Genomic DNA, 14,027 nt, shown 5'->3' with positions numbered 1-14,027 from the left:
ACTAAGTTTGCATCACAATCCAAGGTTTAATTTAGATTATATTTATAGTACTTGAACCCAAGAATAATTTTAAGGTTAAGTTACAGAAGAGAGATTACATGTAAATTTACGTATGTTTATATATAAAAGATGGAGTGGGGGCCCCTGGGGCTCAGTCAGTTAAGTGTTTGCCTTTAGCTCAGGAAATGACCTCAGGGTCCTGGGATCCAGCCCCATGTTGGGTTCATCCGGGCTCCCTGCTCATCGGGGAGTCTACTTGTCCTTCTCTTCTGTTCTTCCCCCCACTCACTCTCTCTGTTTCTAAAATAAATAAAATCTTTAAAAAAAAAATCGTAAGAGAAAATGTATTTGCAGTACTGTACTGTATTTATTTTAAAAATCCACATGAGAGTGAATCCACGCAGTTCAAACCTGTATTGTTCAAGGATAGGCTGTACCCTTACTGTGGCGGTCATTTCACAATATATACACATATGTGATCATTATGTTGAACATCTGAAACTAGCATAATATTACATGTCAATTACCTTTTAATTAAAAAAAGAGAGAGAAAGGGGCGCCTGGGTGGCTCTGTGGGTTAAGCCGCTGCCACCGAGCAGCTCAGGTCATGATCTCAGGGTCCTAGGACCGAGTCCCGCATCGGGCTCTCTGCTCGGCAGGGAGTCTGCTTCCTCCTCTCTCTCTCTCTCTGCCTGCCTCTCTGCCTACTTGTGATCTCTCTCTGTCAAATAAATAAATAAAATCTTAAAAAAGAAAAAAATAAAAAGAGAGAAAGGACAGAGGAACAGGCTAAATGACCCAAGGAGTCAATCAGTCAAATCCATACAAAAGGAAAATCTATATTTAATATGCTGTTTTATTCAATAAACACATGGCCTGGGGAAAAGATGGGAATAGGAAAATGTAATCAAATTTTTAAAAACTTAAGAGACCTATCAACCACATACAATATGTGAACCTTGTTTGGATCTCAATTCAAACAAACCAACTGTAGGGTGCCTGGGTGGCTCAGTGGGTTGGGCCGCTGCCTTCGGCTCAGGTCATGATCTCAGGGTGCTGGGATCGAGTCCCGCATCGGGCTCTCTGCTCAGCAGGGAGCCTGCTTCCCTCTCTCTCTCTCCGCCTGCCTCTCTGTCTACTTGTGATTTCTCTCTGTCAAATAAATAAATAAAATCTTTAAAAAAAAAACAAAAAAACAAACAAAAAAAACCAAACCAACTGTAAAAAAAAATTTCAAGGACAATTGGGTAATATTAAACACAGATTGGGCTTTAGGAATATTAATAAATTATTGTTAATTTTGTTATAATGGTATTGTGATTATATTTTTTAAGGCTTTATCTAGATATATACATTCTGACTATTTTTGGGTAAAATCAAATGATATTTTGGAGTTGCTTTAAAATAATCCAGCTTTTAAATTTTTTTATTTTATTCTTAAAAGATTTATTTATTGGATGCCTGGGTGGTTCAGTGGGTTAAAGCCTCTGCTTTTGGCTCAGGTTATGATCCCAGGGTCCTAGGATCGAGCCCCACATTGGGCTCTCTGCTCCGAGGAGAGCCTTCTTCCTCCGATCTCTCCCTGCCTGCCTCTCTGCCTACTTGTAATCTCTGTCTGTCAATTCTGGATTCTTTAGTCTGGATGAATAAAATATTTTTTTAATTAATTTATTTATTTGAGAGAGAGAGGGAGAGTTTGAGAGCAGGGTTGAGGGGGGATGGGAAGTGGGTCCAGCAGAATCCACACTGAAGGTAGAGCTCCATGCAGGGCTCAATCTCAGGACCCTGAGATCGTGACTTGAGCCTAAATCAGGAGTTAAACGCTCTACCAACTGAGCCACTCAGGTGTCCCAAGCTTTTTTTTTTTTAAAGTGTGGGGAGCAGATGAATGAAGAATGGCCAGGTGTTCATAGTTTGATTTTCTCTGCCTTTGTGTATGGTTGAAAATTACCATAAAATACTTTTTTTTTTTTTTAACAAACGAAACAAAACAAAACAAAAATCAGCTGAGTGGGAAACCTGGACTCCTAGCCTCTCCTGACTGTAATGAGGCAGTACCCCCACCAACTCACATTAAGATCCTCTGTGAGAATTATATCAGAAGCAGGGAGCTAAAATACAAGGTTAAAAACATCCAGAGCCTCATAATGTAACACTCCAAATGCCCAGGTTTTGATTAAAAAAAAAAAAAAATCACTCATCATATCAAGTATCAGGAAGATCCCAAACTGAATGAAAAAAAGACAATCAATCAAGAAATGCCAAGACTAGGGCACCTGGGTGGCTCACTGGGTTAAGCCTCTGCTTTTGGCTCAGGTTATGATCCCAGGGTGTTGGGATCGAGCCCTGCATCAGGCTCTCTGCTCAGCAGGGAACCTGCTTCCCTCTCTCTCTCTCTGCCTACTCGTGATCTCCCTCTGTCAAAAAAAAAAAAAGACAAAGAAAAGAAATGCCAAGACTGAGATGACAGAGATGGCAGAATTATCTGTGGAAGATTTTGAAGCAGTTTCAGGGAGCAGGTAGAAACACAACCGGAAACAAGTGAAAACCAAGGAGAGTCTTAGCTATTTGTAGTAGAAAGCGGTGGGGTTAGTATGGAAGTGGACGCTCATCTGTTTGTGAGCCGAAGGTAAAGCCGTGTTGTTAATCTGGTGGAAGAGGAGGGAGGGGTGGGACTCCGCCTTAGCGCAGAGCTGTTCACTTGCATCAAGTAGAGGGGCTCCCGAAGGTGGCAAAATAAAGAGCATCAATTCGAAGTAAACATGGTTAAGGGCATCCTATGGTTGGGAGAAAAATGTCTAGCACTGAAAAATAGTTCAGAGGCGCCTGGGTGGCTCAAGTATTGGACAAATGCCTTCCAGTTGGGTCATGGTCCCGGGGTCCGGGGATCGAACCCCGCCTGGGGCTCCCCTCAGCGGGAAGTTCGCTTCCCTCTCCCACTCCCCCTGCTTGTGTTCCCTCTCTGTCTCTCTGTCAAATAAATAAATAAAATCTTTTAAAAAATAGTTAAGATTTTGAACAGACCCAATGTTGCAGGTATCTGGTGGTCTGATTAGACAGCCCCTCCCCCCACAGCAGCACTGTGTCCAGAAAGTAATAGAAAAATTAGAGATATTAAGGTAGAGGTTGCCAGGAGGATATGTAAAGGAGGTAGGGCCCCTAACAGCAATAAGAAAGGTAACATAAAAACTCCCTCTGTGTGCTTGGTCAATTAACAGCGGTCTAGTTTGTAGGGGTGGGGGAGCACTCTGGCCCAGGCTATTTTCTGCCACCTTCCAAAAAGATGTCAACCTATTCTGCCTTGTTACTGGTCATCGTCCTCACTCTGTCGCACCTGCTGCTGCCATCCACAGTCCTTCCATGGCCTTGAGTTTATAAAGCCAATGCCACGTCTGCTAATGGTGTCCCCTTTCCTCTCTAGTCCTCAGAGCCTCTCCCAGCTGCTTCTGGTACTTGCGATGCTCTCCAGGAGGGTTAAAGCACGCTGGGGACCAGAGACACCCTGTCGCCATGTTCACAAATGTCTGCTGTGGTAACAGGCTTGTTGACAACGGGCAGCTCACTTTGAACATAAGTCTGTGTCTTCTCTGTCCTGGGAGCCCTAACACATCTCCAGTCCTAACCATAACCCTACATCGTGATTAGGATTTTTTTTTTTTTTAAGATTTTATTTATTTATTTGACAGACAGAGATCACACGTAGGCAGAGAGGCAGGCGGAGAGAGAGGAGGGAGCAGGCTTCCTGCTAAGCAGAGAGCCCGATGCGGGTCTCGATCCCAGGACCCTGGGATCATGGCCTGAGCTGAAAGCAGAGGTTTAACCCACTGAGCCACCCAGGCGCCCCCGTGATTAGGATTAATAGCAATATTAACTGTTGATCAACATGAGAGCCGGCAGAATGTCAGGATGTCCGCGAGCCTCGTATGGGCTCCCTTGCGCTACTGCACGAGTGCTGCGTGAGGCTGAGTCAGATCCCGGGACAGGCCTGGTGGGAACCTGAAGATTGTAAGGACAAGTGAGTACAGTGAAGGACTGGTGTTCAGAACAGGAAAATAAGAATATATTACGCTGCTTCTGTGATAAATAATTTTAAGAACATTGGACACATAATATTGGCGCTTTTAAAATAGCCTGTGGTCTAGAATTTTGTTTATATTGGACAAATTAGAATATAGAGAGAAATTGGACCGAACTCCGTGTCGGACTTTAATTATTGAACATATCTTGCTTTATTAGCAGTTACCCTGTAGGGGTATTCTACTCTGACTTGAAGGCTATACTATCTTATATAAAATCCAAAACAGGTTTCCTCTTATTTTCGGGGGTAACTACTTCCAGTAATCAGGTTTTGGTCTCATGGATGATACAGAAACACTTTTCACTAAGTAATACTAATGATTTTATTCAACAGGTTTGTCATACGTTGAGGCCATCCAAACAAGACATGGAAATCCAGGCCCGTACATTTGTCACATGAGCAGGTAATTTTGTGATTACTTAAAGCATCATAGTTTTCTTTTCTTTTTAAAGATTTTGTTTATTTATTTGACAGAGCAAGAGCTGGATGCGAGACTCAATCCCAGGATCCCAGGATTATGACTTGAGCCAAAGATAGACACTTAACCGACTAAACTAACCCGGGCATCCTGAGCCTCATAGTTCTCTAGTCTGACCTCTACTCGACACAAGGTGGTTAATCACCCTATGGGGAGAAGAAGATGGTAAAACCGTCCATTCTGGGTTTCCCATCTGGAAAATAAGGGAGGATACCCGCTGCCCCAGCACTGTAAGATGTTATAAATGATGCTTTAGACAAACAGACCTGATGTAAGTGTGCCCAGTGCTTTTTGCTTCTTTTACTTATTTAGTTTTAAGATTTTATTATTTATTTATTTTAAAGATTTTATTTTATTTATTTACCAGAGAGAGAGCACAAACAGGGGGAGGAGCAGAGGGAGAAGCAGACTCCCCACTGAGCAAGTAGACCAATGTGTGACCCTGGGGTCACTACCGAGCCGAAGGCAGACACTTAACCAACTGAGTCACCCAGGCATCCCTAAGATTTCATTTCTAAGTAATCTCTATACCCAGTGTGAGGCTCCAACTCCCAACCCGGAGACCGAGAGCCACAGGCTCCACTTTAATCTTTGCTCCCTTTAATCTCCTTTACTGTGTGCCTGTGTTGGAATAACAATTATTCAAAAAAGGAATTTACAATTAATAGTGTATATTAAATTATCAGCTAGGAATGGATTATCCAGCCACACGGGACTGCTCTCTATAATCAGGCCAGGGATTGGAAGACTTTGAGGACTATTTCCTAAACTCTAGCAGGCCAGGCTGCACACCAGCTCTATCCCTGCACTCTACTTTATACCCTACAGAGGAAGGTCTCCTGTTGCATTCAAGAGATTGATCTGACAGTGTGTGGTTGCCAAAATGATTTATGTTCAGTACTCTATGATAATAATAATAACTATGATAGCAATAATAATAATATATTTGCTTACTACTTTAATGCATAATTTGTGTTTATTTCTCATTTCATCCTCATGCCAACCTAGTGGGACAGTTATGATCCCCCAACTTTATCAGGTTAGAGAGGCTGGCCTCATGTCAGAACCAGGCCTGACCCAGGGCAGCTGTGCACGAGGCCCAGCTGTGAGGCAGCATCCTGAACCTCTAGGTGAGGGTGTTGAAGACAGCAAGCAGGCTGCTGACGGACCGGGCCCATGCTGCAAAAACAAGATGTCTTTGCGATTTGTTTTTTGTTTCATTTTATTTTGAAGATTTTATGTATTTATTTTAAAGAGAAAGAGAGAGCGACATGAGCCGGGAGAGGAGCAGAGCGGAAGGGAAAGGGACAAACTGACTCTGTGTTGAATGTGGAACCCAACTTGGGGCTCGATCCCAGGACCCCAAGACCATGACCTGAGCCCAAACCAGGAATCGGGTGCTTGACTCACTGAGCCACCCAGGCACCCCCATTTTTAATTTTTTTTTTTTTAATTTTCAAGTAATCTCTATATCCAATGTGGGGCTTGAACTCACAACCCCAAGATCCAGTCTCGTGCTCCACTCACTGAGCCAGGTTGGCGCTGTGGCCCATTTGATTTTCAAAGTCCTGGCTTTCACTTTTCTCACACAGAGGACCACTTGGCTATTAAGTGGACTTAGGAATCATCTGAACCTGTCAAAAGGCAGATTCCTGGGGCGCCTGGGTGGCTCAGTGGGTTAAAGCCTCTGCCTTCGGCTCAGGTCATGATCCCAGGGTCCTGGGATGGAGCCTCATATCGGGCTCTCTGCTCAGCCGGGAGCCTGCTTCCCCCTCTCTCTGCCTGCTTGTGATCTCTGTCTGTTTTTTTAAAAAAAGGCAGATTCCTGGGCTCTTCTTCCTAGAGTGCTATCCCATAAGTCAGGGGCGAGGCCCAGGAATCTGAACTTCTAAGAGACTAAAGGTCTGTGGGGCACACTTTTGAGAAACAACGTAGGCTCGACATTGAAGGAGAGCTAACGTGGACTGTTAAAATTTTTAAGTGTTGGGACGCCTGGGTGGCTCAGTTGGTTGGACGACTGCCTTCGGCTCAGGTCATGATCCCGGAGTCCTGGGATCGAGTCCCGCATCGGGCTCCCAGCTCCATGGGGAGTCTGCTTCTCTCTCTGACCTTCTCCTTTCTCATGTTCTCTCTCACTGTCTCTCTCTCAAATAAATAAATAAAATCTTAGAAAAAAAAATTTTTTTAAGTGTAGTAAAATACACAAAATATAAAATTTGCCGTCTCAGCCATTTTCAGGTGTATAGCTCAGTGGCATTAAATATATTGACATCTTTGGACATCCATCACCAACACAAATCTCCAGGACTCTTCATCTTACAAAACAAAAACTGTACTCATTAAACAACAACTCCCCACGCTCCTGGGCAACCACCAATCTACACTATTTTTATGAGTTTGATCTGCTAGGAACCTCATACAAATGGAATCATACAGTCTTTGTCTTTTTGTGACAGGCTTGTTTCACTTAGCATAATGTCCTCAAGGTTCATCCATGTTGTAGCCTGGGTCGAATTCCCTTCCTTTTTAAAGGGTGAATAATTTTCCGCAATGTTTATGTACCACTTATGTTCATCCATTCATCTGTCAGTGGACACTTGGGTTGCTTTCACCTTCTGCATATTGTTAATAATGAACAAAGTTGTCCAAATATTCTTCAAGTCTCTGCTTTTGGCTACTCAGGGTTTGTATCCAGAAGTAGGTTTACTGGACTCACATGGTAATGCTGTTTTTAATTTTTTGAGGAACTGCCGCACTGTTTCCCACAGATGCTCTACTGTTTTACACTCCTACCAAGAGCTTACTAGGGTTCCAGTTTCTCCACGTCCTCACCAGTACTTGTTATTTCCCTTTTTTTTTTTTTAAATATAGCCATCCTAATGAATGTGAGGGGATATCTTATTGTGGTTTTGGTTTGCATTTCCCTAATAGTGATGTTGAGCACTTTTTCATGTACCTATTGGTCATTTGTATGTTTTCTTTAGAAAAATGTCTGTTCAGGTCCTTTGCTATTTATTATTTTATTTTATTTTATTTTATTTTATTTATCTGACAGAGACACAGCAAGAGAGGGAACACAAGCAGGGGGAATGGGAGAGGGAGAAGTGGGCTTCCCATAGACTGGTAAGCCTGATGTGGAACTTGATCTCAGGACCCTGAGATCATGACCTGAGCCAAAGGCAAACACTTAACGACTGAGCGACCCAGCACCCTCTTTGTCTATTTTTTAATAAAGATTTTTATTTTTAAGTAATCTCTACACCCATTGTGGGACTTGAACTTACAAACCTAAGATCAAAAGTTACATGCTCCCTGACTGAACCAGCCAGTCCCTTTGCCCATTTTTATTTATTTATTTATTTATTTATTTTTAAAGATTTTATTTATCCATTTGACAGACAGAGATCACAAGTAGGCAGAGAGTCAGGCAGAGAGAGAGGAGGAGGGAGCAGGCTCTCCGCTGAGCAGAGAGCCCGATGCGGGGCTCGATCCCAGGACCCTGGGATCATGACCTGAGCCGAAGGCAGAGGCTTTAACCCACTGAGCCACCCAGGCGCCCCCCTTTGCCCATTTTTAAATCAGATTATTTGGGTGTTTTTTTGTTTGTTTGTTTGTTTGTTTGTTTTTGCCATTGAGGTGTATATGATCCACTTTCAGTTAATTTTTGTGTGTGATATAAGGTAAGTGTTCAGTTTCATTCTTTTGTGTGTAGCTATCTGATTTTTGCAAGACCATTTGTTGAAAAGACTGTCTGTTCCCTAGAGTAAGTTTTAAATCAGTAAGACCTGGGTTCAGATACTGACTGCCATAATGGCCACTCCAGCAATATATAGGAAGTCTTCAGGAAAATCTCCTACAAATGAACTTGCCCTCTGAATGGAAGTCAGTGGGATACAAAGGCTGTGGTCTGTTTTCCTAATGCAGCTGCACCAAGGTCTGTGTGCCTTTTCCCAGACAGAAGGTACATTTGTACCCAGGGTGCGAGATCAAAGGACCTTGGGAAAACCATTGGCCTAATGGGGCTGTTAAGCCTTTGTTTGGAAATCACACTTTTTACAATTCTCTGCATGTGAAGAGTAGCTCTCTCTTTTCCTGTTGATCCCTCCCAGAAGTGAAAGCGTTGTGATCGATGACACCAGGGGTCCTCAACTTCTGATCTGAGGAAAGCGGCAGGTCTAAACGCCCCATCCCCTCAGGACCTCCACTGACTGTGTCCACGAAGGCTCATCGCTGGCCGCTGGCCACCTGTCAGCTGTGTCCAGGGGCCACCCAGCTCTGGGGCAGAGAACCTGTTGGGTGGTGGACAATCCCATGGGTAGGCAGAGAGCAGTGTGGGCTTTACCTGGACACCACTTAGTAAGCATCGGATAGAAAATAAAAGAAGAGTGAGACCCTGTCTCCAGGATCCCATAGTTTCATCTTATTGTGATCAAAAGAGAATTGCAGACTCTTCTGCAAGAGGCCAAGAGGGGAAAGGCATCCCTTAGTTTATCTGGCGCAAGAGCCTCATCTGGAAAATGCCGGAAAACATAAACATTTTTGGAAAGCAGTTTAGCAATAACTATTACAACATTTATAGCTGCATACTTTTTGAACTCGCAATTCCACTTCTAGGAACGTCTATGAAGTTCTTGACGTGTGTGCAAAGGTACACATTCTAGGATTTTTTTAGAATGATTTTTATTTATTTGTTTGAGAAAGTAAGCACAAGCAGGAAGAGGGGCAGAGGGAGAGGGAGCAAGAGACTCGCTGCTGAGCAGGGAGCCCTATGCGGGGCTCCATCCCAGGACCCTGGCATTGTGACCTGAGCCAAAGGCAGACACTTAACTGACTGAGCCACCCAGGTGTCCCATTACATATTCAAGAATGTTGGGGCACCAGGGTGGCTCAGTGGGTTAAAGCCTCTGCCTTCGGCTCTGGTCATGATCCCAAGGTCCTGGTATAGATCCCCACATCGGGCTGTCTGCTCAGCAGGGAGCCTACTTCCTTCTCTCTCTCACTGCCTGCCTCTCAGCCTACTTGTGATCTCTGTCTGTCAAATAAATAAATAAAATATTAAAAAAAAAAAAGAATGTTTATTGCTGCTTGTATAACGGCTGACATTTGGAAGAGCCATGAATGGGTAAGAAGTGATACATCTGGGGCACCTGGGTGGCTCAGTGGGTTAAAGCCTCTGCTTTCAGCTCAGATCACGATCCCAGGGTCCTGGGATCAAGCCCCGAATCAGGCTCCCTGGCCAGCTTCCGCCTCCTCCTCTGCCTGCCTACTTGTGATCTCTCTCTCTCTGTCAGATAAATAAATAAAATCTTAAAAAAAAAAAAAAGAATTGATACATTCATCCAACGGGCTATGAAGCTACTACTGAGAAGAATATGAATGGACAGAGATATATTTTCAAGATATTGATAGTATTAAGTAGAAAAAGATGGCAGAAAACGATCTCTGTGAGTGGCCTTCTGGGCGTTTTCACTTTCTGTACTAGACATTGCTGAACTGTTCTGATTATTCCCCCGGGGATACACCGCTTTACATTTTAAAAATGCATTTTAAAAAATTTATTTATTTGACAGAGATCACAAGCAGGCAGAGAGGCAAAGAGAGAGGAAGGGAAGCAGGCTCCCCGCTGAGCAGAGAGCCCAATGCGGGGCTGCATCCCAGGACTCTGGGATCATGACCTGAGCCGAAGGCAGAGGCTTTAACCCGCTGAGCCACCCAGGCGCCCCTACAAAATGCACTTAAACAGGAAAAGTGTATGTCTTAAAACTTATGTATGGTGATCTGATTTATGAATGTATGGATTTATATGAAGCCCCTTGCTCAGATCAGCCATGGATGGATGCTTACCAAATCCTAGCTCTGCAATACCAGGAAACATCTGGGAATAAGAGATATTTCTTGACCTTGTTGCAGAAAATCACAGCATCCCAGTAAAAGAGCCTGTTTCTCCAGCGGTTTTTCTGCCCTTTGACTGTCCCTCCACAGCAATTTCACGTTTAGTGACTAAGGAAGATGAACTAGCTGTTTAGACCGTTGATACCATCATTTGTCTGACTGCTTATTTCTGCCAGACGACTGTTCAGAGACTATCAGATGCTGGCAAAATAAGAAGATGTTCCCCAGGAGACTCTGATCTCTATCTTATTGCTTCTTTCACAGATATCTTTGATCTCACTGCATACTGACCATAGTAAGAGGACGGGTGTGCCTCTTTTTAAGAGGCCCTGATATCTTCTCCAAATACGAATTCCAGAACAGATAAGTGAAGTATAGAGACTGCTTTTAGGCACCAGCTTGAACCATGGAAAGCTGAGCATGATAGAAGGACCCACAGAGATCCCCGCCCCCCCGGCTGAATACAGAGAGACCCATCAGGTCACCCACTTCAAAATAGCCATAAGCCCGAGCTGACCAGTGGGTTACTTACTGCTGGACCCAGGTACCAAAGGAGGAAAATCCCATACGTTCCCATACCTCCTCCCCTTCCCCCTTTAAGGACAGCCCCTACACCGAAGCCTCGTGGGGACATTCTCTCCCTCGCTGTCCTGTCCACTGCTGCTTGCAGTGTATTCAGTAAACGTCTCTAGGGGCGCCTGGGTGGCTCAGTGGGTTAGGGCCTCTACCTTCAATTCGGGTCATAATCCCAGGGTCCTGGGATCGAGCCCTGCATCGGGCTCTCTGCTCAGCGGGGAGACTGCTTCCCTTCCTCTCTCTCTGCCTCTCTGCCTACTTGTGATCTCTCTCTGTCAGAAAAATAAATAAAATCTTTAAAAATAAAACAAAACAAAAGAAAATAAACATCTCTCTCCTTTGTTCTGCCTCCGTGAATTCTTTCAGGCTCGCATACTGCTGCTGGCCCCCGCCCGATCAGTCACCCCACATTCGGTGGCCCCATTCGATCCCCATAGGAAGGAGGCCCCACATTCGGTGGCCCCATTCGACCCCCATAGGAAGGAGCAAATCTAACAATCGCAAAAGGACTCTCCTTTATAGGAGATCTTTAAAGGGTTCTTTTCAACAGGGACTCTTTATCATTCATAGGAAAAGGATTCACTTTATAAAAATTGGTTAGCACAACATTTCAGAAACATCTATTACTATCTAAGATTAACTGCAAGACCTTTATTGTTGGAGGGAGCAGGGAGGGATGGGGCAGGCGGCCATGTTGATGTTCTCCTGAATCCTCATGAGACATCAGAACCTGCTAAGCCCTGTTACAAGGCAGGGCTTATCAAACAAGTCCTGAAGGGGAATGAGAAGCTGGCCTGAGTCTCCACATCCTACTAACTTCTCTGTAGCCTGGAGTCAGTCGCTTCACCTTTTCTCCTTTTTGTCACTAGCAGTGATGGATAACTATCTTCGTGTATTATCTTCCAGATATTAAAACATATTATGAAGCTATAATAATTAAGATAATACCCTTGACCCTGGAGAATAAGAGAAAGCTGAACTGAACAGAATAGAGTTCAGAAATAGACTCAAAACAAATGAGAATGATGTTTCTGTTAAAGGTGGCATCTCAATGAAGTGAGAAATAAGATGGATATTTAATTTTTAGAGATTTTATTTACATATTTGAGAAAGGGAGGCAGAGGGAGAAGGGGACTCCCTGCTGAGCAGGGAGACCAATGTAGGGCTTGATGTGGGGCTCAATGCCTGGACCCTGGGCTCATGACCTGAGCCGAAAGCAGACACTTAACCGACTAAGTCACCCAGGAGCCTCAGTAAGATGGATTTTTAAATAAATGGCTGGAACAATAAGCTAACTCCTTGCGGGGGGGAAAGTATTGAATCACTACCTTATGCCTCATACAAAAAGAAATTCTAAATGGATTACTAACCCTTTAAAAAAAAGAAGAAGAAAGAAACTATAAAAGTACAAAGAGAAAATTAGATTTTTTTTAAAAATAATCTTGTGTTAGGGAGGCTTGTCTAAACAGGATATAAAGCCCAGAGGCCACAAAGCATCAGTAAATGGGCTATCATAAATGTTTAAAAGTTTTTCATAACAAAACTAATCAGTGTCAGAAAATAAGTTGGGAAAAATTTTGTCAAAAGACTAATTTTCTCAGTTCACAGGGAAGGTATATATATATATATATATATATATATATATATCAATAAGAATAAAGAAAATATATACTAATGAGAAAAAAATGTGAAACACACAAGGCCAACCAATGAAATTTAGTCAGTATCACTTGTGACACAGGAAACCGCAGCCAAATTGACAACATTTTAAAATGTTGTAAGTATTTAGAGTTACTAAGATTTGGTCTAACAGACACTCCCATACCTCACTGATGGGAGTATATGGAAATCAGTACAATTTTCTATTCTTTTCAAGGAATAATTGGAAGCATATCATATTTTGAATGTATAAACTTGATCTAGCCTTTCACTGCTAGAAATTTGCTCTACGGACATATTCCCAAATGTAAGCCAAGATATACATTCAAGAACACTCATAGCAGCACAGTTTTGTATTAGCAAAAAACTGATAACGTTCCAAATATGTCCATGAGAGGGGACGGGTGATATAAATCATGTTACATACACACCATAGAATAATGCTCGGCTGATACGTCAATTAGGTGGAAATGTACAAGCTGCTGGCAGCCAGATTTCGGTTTCCAAATATCATCTCCACCAAAGGGAACCAGGACACCGGGGAGAAAAGGCTGATTCCAGGGCTGCTGTCGAGAAAGTATAAGATGATCCTAAAACATCTTTTCATGCCAGAATGTAAAAAAGTGCTCAAAGAATGATGGGGACAGATCAAAAGGACACTTAAATTTGAAGTGGCTTTCACTGGCCGTCCGGAGCAATTTGATTATCAAAACAAATAAAAATAATGGCATTGGATTCTAACACATTGAATAATATAAGAATCTAAGAGTTGGGGGCTCCTGGGTGACTCAGTCGTTAAGCGTCTGCCTTTGGCTAGCTTGGGTCATGATCCCAGGGTTCTGGGGTGGAGACACCCACCCCCTCACTTCCCCCCTACCTCCTACCCCCCCACTCCGCACTGGGCTCCCTGCTCAGTGGGGAGTCTGTTTATCCCTCTCCTTCTGCCTGCCACTCACCCTGTTTATGCTTTCTCTTAAAAAAAAAAAAAAAAAAAGAATCTAAGAGTTCACACTAATATAAACACACAAATATATAAATGTCAGAGAAAGAAAAGCTCTTTTTTAGAATGCCAGCTAAAAAAAAACACCTTCTTTACGTAGAATTCCATCTATAAGATGATAGTAGGAAAGTCATCAGTGGATGCTGAGTTGAATGGATGAAAGTCTGATGAGGAATTAGACATTTACACAAATCGCCTTAGTTACAGAAGGAAAATAATAACTTTACAAGCATGGAAATCTGGCAGACCTCCCCTTAGCCAAGTGAGCAAAGTCCAGGGCACCAGTAGTGGGTGAGATACAATGACATCCTGAACCCCCTGAGATTCTACTCTGATACGGGCAC

The sequence above is a fragment of the Mustela putorius genome, unplaced genomic scaffold, assembly GCF_011764305.1.
Source record: "Mustela putorius furo isolate JIRA1106 unplaced genomic scaffold, ASM1176430v1.1 tig00003976_pilon_pilon_pilon, whole genome shotgun sequence".
Classification (NCBI taxonomy): Eukaryota; Metazoa; Chordata; class Mammalia; order Carnivora; family Mustelidae; genus Mustela; species Mustela putorius.
This window is presented reverse-complemented; position numbering follows the sequence as displayed.